Consider the following 7,137-nt stretch of genomic DNA (forward strand, 5'->3'; position numbering starts at 1 on the left):
GTCTAAAATACCTCATTAGTCATTTATAGAAAGGCTACCAACATTAGGTCTACCAATCAGGACATTCATTCATTCATGCATTTATGAAGAGGTTACCAATAAGGTCTACCAATTCTAGACATGAAGACATCAAGTCAAGATACATTCATTACTTAAGAGAAGGATGCCTAAGCCTACCAAGTCAAGAGATCACATTCCATAGCTTTCATGTATCAAGAAGAGGCACCTAAGTCTACCAATTCAAGATACGCATTTTCATTTAAGGATACTTCATAATCCAACATCATTTTATATATACATCATGAGAAATCATACTTTAACTCACAATGCTATCCACTTTACATAGGATCATCACAAGATCACATAAACTCATTCACATCATACCTTCACATATAGCTCCATATAGGACTTTACATATAGCCTCATATGTGTATAATAATACAACAATATAATAACATTCACATAATGCCCTTCATGGCCTCAATTCACAATAATACGACAAATAACCACCTCCACCAAAGGTGGATCAAACCAATCAATAACAATTATATTAATACTAAGAGGTCAAGCCATCTTACCACCCTTTTCAAAGGCTATAAGCCACAATACTCAATTCCATGCCAATTATACAATTTTGCCCATTCAAGGCTAACATCCCACATCCTTCAATTCAATAACAATTCTTAACAATTCAACATAGATAAATACATACATGAACAGCCCACAACAATTTACACAATAATCGTCCATCAATTACACAAAATCAATACACCCACTTTAGGCCAAATTTAGAGAATTTGTAAAGGCATGGGTTCATGAAGATTTCTTTCCTAAACCCATCAATAATCATTAATAACAACATAAAACATCATTGGAAATCATTTAATGCAAGGACCCATGCTTAGAATTCGAAATAGGATTTTGGTGTATTTGAAAGACCTTGAAAACCTTTTGATTGGGCTCCTTGAAAGAAAGAATGATCAAGGATAAAGGATCCCCATACCTTAAAGATGAATTCCCCATGAATTTTGAAGAAGAAACACCAAGAAATCTTCAACCCTAGCTCCAACTCCTCTTCTTCCTCTCTTCTTTCTCTTCTTCACTCAAGAACCCTAACTCTTACTCTTTTAAAATGGAACAAAAATGATCCACAAACAGCCTAACACAACAATATAACCTCAAAAGAAAAGATTTGTGAAAAGACCAAAATGCCCTTAAATTTTCCGGACGGATTCCCTGCCAACTGCCCAACTTTCAACAAGCATAACTCGCTCATACGAACTCGGAATCGAGCAAACTCGGTGGCGTTGGAAAGATCGTTCCACAAGCTTCATAACCATAACTGGAACTACTCCTAACTCATCCTGAGCTAGGAGTTAAGACTGCTCAAAGTTGGCCAAAAACTCACTGATTTCCACACTTGGCCAAATTTCCAGATTTTTGAACTTAGCCAATTTTCAGATTCTGGATTGCCAAATTTCTAGATTTTAAATTTTTCCAAAAATGACTATTTCCAAATTCAAGCTTCTTCATATTCATTTTAAATTGTCGGATGTTTACAGTTTTTGAGACTTTTGAATTTAAATTCTGTTTTAAAGTTTTAATCTTCTTGAGTTAGTCTTCCGCTAAGTAGTGAGCTAGGCCAAGGGTTCGCTTGAGGATCAACAATGATTCTCGAGTATCGATCCAGTCGAGGGTGTAGGCCTAGGGTGTGACAGAACCTTTGTTTGGAAGTCGGACATCTTCATAGATATGAGAATGTTGGTGAAGCAAAGAAAGATTTTATACCAAGAAAATGGTCCTTAAATGAGTGACAAATAGTGCCTTTGTCTTCTTGTAGACTTGAAGACAGAAATTTTGATATTGCTTTTATATATATTGTTAAATTGTGTCTGCAGTAGGTAAGAATTGTTAATTTAAACATGAGTGAAAGTGTTAATTTAAACATGAGTGAAAGTGTATACAAAATGTATTTCATCTATCACTATTGCTAATAACTACTGTATAAACACCATTTGATCACGATAATTTTAATTGCACTAATAGCTCCTTATGTAGACAATAACACATGAATTATGAATGAATATTAAAAACTTATTGCATGGCCAAAAGAATAAAGAATTTCAAGAACTTATAGGTTATGACCAATATTGCAATACATTTATGCATCATAAGTTAAACGATATAAAATGATACACGTACAATTCAAAGAAAAGACAAAAATCCATGAAGAACTTTAGAAGTAGAAAAGAAATTTCTCAATTAATAATTTAGAATCATCAGATAAATAGCAAAATTCGGCCAACAATCTCTTTTCATTTCTTTAGAAGTGAGAAAATGATCTCTAAAATAATCTTTCTTCAAAATTTTACAGTACACGTATTCTATGCAAAGAAAAAGAAGTACATGTGATTTAGAATGATTGAAAGACTATAATATTCAAAAAGGAAATGAAAAGCATAAAAAAGTTTCCTAACTATTAAATGGAAACAACCTCATATCAGATTTTTCAGTTACCTTCAAATTCAACCACAAAAGTCACCATTTTTATATGTCAGACAATATCAAAAGTTACGAAAATCTAACAAAATTTAAGCTCAATTATAAAATTTCTTCTTTCTGATGAATCTCACAAGAATAGTTTTTTTTTTAAAAATTAACCATAAAAGTAACCATTGTTATATGTCAAACAATACAACTTTTTAAAAAAAATCTAACAATATTTCAACTCAATTATCAGCGTCAATAGACATTCAGAGCATCGCATTTGTAATTCCTTATTACAGAGAGTATAACTACTTTGATATTATATTATAGATAAATGTAAATATACAACTGAATGAAGTTCAACTTATGTAAATTGAAAAAGATATAAAGAAGCCAAAAACTTAAAAATATAAAAATACTAATTAGAGTTAATAGACATTTAGAGCATAACATCTATAATTCCTTATTACAAAGAGTACACAACTGAATGGAGTTCACATTTGGATATGAATTGACAAAACTACAATAAAATTTTATAAACATAAGTTCCTTGAAGACGACCTCAAATATTAAGTATCGATTGAAATTTTAAAATCATATTATAAAGCACTATCATCCTAATTGATTTGTACACTTTCCCAAGAAAATTTAAATATAGACAACACAAAGTACAACCACTCTAATGAAGAAGCTAAAAATTTAAAAATAATACTTGACGTTTGTCCTTCCTTGATAGCTTTCTTAGTTTCATTTTTAACTATTTGAGAGTTCCTAAAATCTAGTCCTTTAACAATTCTGGAAATTATGTGCTTAAAACAAATCACAAAATCAAAAAAATGAAAATGGAGGCTTACGATCGACTGACCTTTCATAAATTTTTGATTGGTGTGGGCGGTTCAATTGACATACTGTTGCTTGAAGATTTAGATTCAACAAATGTTGCTTTCATCTCTGCTTCGATTTCATCGAAGGGTTTGATCTTTTTAATGTTCCTCTCGCTAATGTTTGGGGAGATACATGTTCCTTTTCTGTGTAAGACATATTTATTAGATTTGATTGAGTAACATTAGAACTTATCTAGGATGACTTCCTTAGTTGAATGTAAAATAGTCTATTCGACAATGCGAAAAACTTGGTTTTGAAAATGCATAAATCATTTACAAAAATATGTATCAAGTATATATAAACACAACCACTAAAACATACAAATAAGAGGTAACCTTGATGCATATTGTGTTAAATATGTCCTCTGCTCTCATAGAGAGAAGTTTTCCAGCAGGATCACCAGAAATGAAGGCTATTGTTGAACCACTTTCATCAATCAGATCAATTTGCAAGGTACACCTACAATCATAATGAATTAATAATTAAAATATTATTTGTATATTTTATATTTTGCTGCAGTAAATTTATGTATATGACATAAATATAATATCGAGACACTGATATTGTCTTTCTTTGACACTTTGCACAATCAAACTGCTTTTTGTATTTTGTGCATCTTTTCTCTTTGTAGCCTGAACATTCTAGAATGCAAAACTTTTGAATGTCATTTGATATTAACATTTCAGCCTCATTATAAAAATTTTCAACTTGTAGTGCCAAAAAAGTTGTATATCTAACTCTATTCTATCACTAAACTGAGAAAGTCTAGATATTTGTGCAACTTATCAAAGTTACTGATGTAATTTCTGTAATAAGAATGAATTGCCGGTGAACATGATTCACGATAAGAGCGGTGGATGACCCAACAAAATTGCTTGATGCATGGTCGGAAAGAACGTCTTTAATTGTTTTCCCGTATTGTCGCACTAGACAAATTAATAAATATATTATTTATAGCACGCTAAAATTGGAGTTGCAGAGTAAGAAGCTAGTACCAGTTGATGAGTTGTAATGCATGTTAAGGCCGTCTCAACATGTCCAGGAGCCTAAAGTCAAAATTCACAAAGAGACCTTATATTTTTTGGTTGATATATATCGATTGAATAATTATAATATATTTAGTATAATCCTACAAATGAGGTCTAGAGAGGTAGGATATAAGAGGGCATCATGAATTAAGAATGTAGATAATATAAATTTTCAATGAAAAATATATAATATAAAGTTAGAATAATTAAACTTGACTCAAAAAAATTTAAAAAATTATATAATGATATCGAAACAGTGTTATTCTGAATTCAATAAGTTGATATAATGATATTTAAATAGTGTTGATTAGTTTTGGTGCTTGAAATTTGAAGAAGATGCCAAAAAAACAAATTTGATCTTTTTATAAACACACAATAATAGATTTTGCGTAATGTAGAAGGTCTGACCATTTGAGAGATTTTAGAATATTCAATAATGAGAGAATAAAAATAATGAAAGGAGAATAAAAAAAGTAAATATAAAAATAGTAATATTGGTTTGTGATAATCGTCAGAATATAAATGAGGCAACAAAATTGATTGCCAAATAAGAAAGAATGCTACAATAAACTAAACATTATTCCATGTCTCGATTATTACAACGATCCCTATATTAAATAATGTAAAAATTATTATACTTTCTACTCAATCTTTTTTTCAAATTTAATGATATGTGAGATTTTTTAAATATATATACACACACATCTTTGCAAGAAAGCAGGACCCCCAAAATATTGATACCCCAAACGATTGCTTTAGTAGCCTTATGATTGAGACGACCCTGATGCCCGCAGATAAGTAGGATTTATGTGTATTGTGGAATTGAATCTGATTTGCAAGGATAAACCTATACATATAGAATGATTGTGTAATAATCTATGGTGTAAAAAGTGATATTTAAGTAAAACAATGTAATTCATGCATACCCTGATAACGAGAAGTTCCAATGTTCTTTCCAAGGATTAGAAGGAACTCTTTACCCTTTTCATTTTAACTTTCAATTCAGTTCCTTCAATTTCTTCTAAATCATTCGATAAAGTGAGCAAAAATTGATTTCATCTGAAAGCACGAGGAATACAATATCATTTTTCCTCGAATCTATCATAAGATTGTGTAAAAATTTAAAAATGTAAATAACAATATATAACACGAAATGTTCTACTTACTGATTATCATCAACAATAACATCATGACACCTATTTTGAGTGAGGCCTGCATATTTTGAAGGGCCACAACGGAGAACAATTTCTATAAAGAAATATGAACTTTTTACATGTGGGGACATAAATTTCAGCTTAATAATGGTTGGTAGGAGGGATATACCAATTTTTGCAGTAGCTCCTGGAGTCATTTGAGCAATACTTGCAAAAGTTATCGTATTTAGCTTCGTCGGAGGCAATAGTAATTTCTTAAACTCGTCATTTGATTTGACATGCTCAATTAGAGTTTCTTTATTAAGAACCTAGTAAATTTTTTGTATTAATCTTTCGTATGAAGATAGTGAAACTATCACTCTGGCAGTGAAGATTAGATATGTATCCAACAATATAAACTTTTCTACATAATAGTAAATATCATCACCATATACACATGCCCTGATTTGTTGCTCCTGTAAAGTCGGAGAACTTTGTGAGATATAGATAAATAGTATAATTATTATTAAAGGATGAGATACGATAACATTAAACAAGAGTACATGTCCATCTTCCAAAATCATATTTTGGAATCATTTTTTTTTCTCAAACTTTGTCGCTCGACTCATGTCCACGATTCAGACTTTGCAAATCCAATCGGAAGTAATAGTTGTTATTCTTTCAATATTGAATCTTAGTGTCATATGTCTTTATCTTCACAATAATATGAGAAAGAAGAGTCATAGAGCAACAATAGTTAGAGTTCTTTTGAATTCATAAACTCTTGCTAATGGTAAGGCACATATGAAAGGTTAAATACTATAATTTTTTGGTCTCTACAATCCAATCCACACTTTAGATTAGATTTATATAATTGAAGATAGTTCTTATGGAGATTCAGTACTAAAAATTTTAGTGTCGGCTTTTGAAATGTAGAATTTCTTTGAGTCTACAGTTAAAGAAAGAGAGAAAATTCATTACAATATAACATCAAATACCTTTTGTACAATACAAAGAACAAATAATAATAGTACTAACATGCAATAGAAACTAACAAATCAAAAGATAAAAGGAGAGAAAAAGACCAAAAAATATATTAGTACTGCATATTTTCATATAAGTTGAAACAAGAAAGAAAAACTATAGAGAAGTGTGAAGGAACTATTTCTCCAAATCAGTGAAGCAAACAAAAGGGAAGACAAAACTATTTTATTATCCTATTTCTTCACAAAAGTAGAATCAACAAGAACTGCATAAAAAGTAAATAAAAGTACTTAAAAAATGTAGACCTATGAAAGCAAAAAAGACAAAATAAAAAACAGGACCAATTTCAAGTTTCAAGGAGATCAGCCGTACGAAGTTTAAAATTAATGTATATTAGTAAGAGTTGAGAGAAAGAGTGATGGTTCCACTTTTGATTTGAATATATGTAAAGGCAATAGTTATAACTTGCACACAAATGTAAAGCCTTCTACATGACATTAGAAATGATTCGTTGTACCCTTTTTTATAAAGATACAAATACATAATGTTAAAGGTACAAACACCTAATGTCATGATAGTCCCAACTCTTGTTGGCTTTTATATATATATATATATATATA

Source organism: Solanum tuberosum, unplaced genomic scaffold (assembly GCF_000226075.1).
Source record: "Solanum tuberosum cultivar DM 1-3 516 R44 unplaced genomic scaffold, SolTub_3.0 scf00641, whole genome shotgun sequence".
Taxonomy (NCBI): Eukaryota; Viridiplantae; Streptophyta; class Magnoliopsida; order Solanales; family Solanaceae; genus Solanum; species Solanum tuberosum.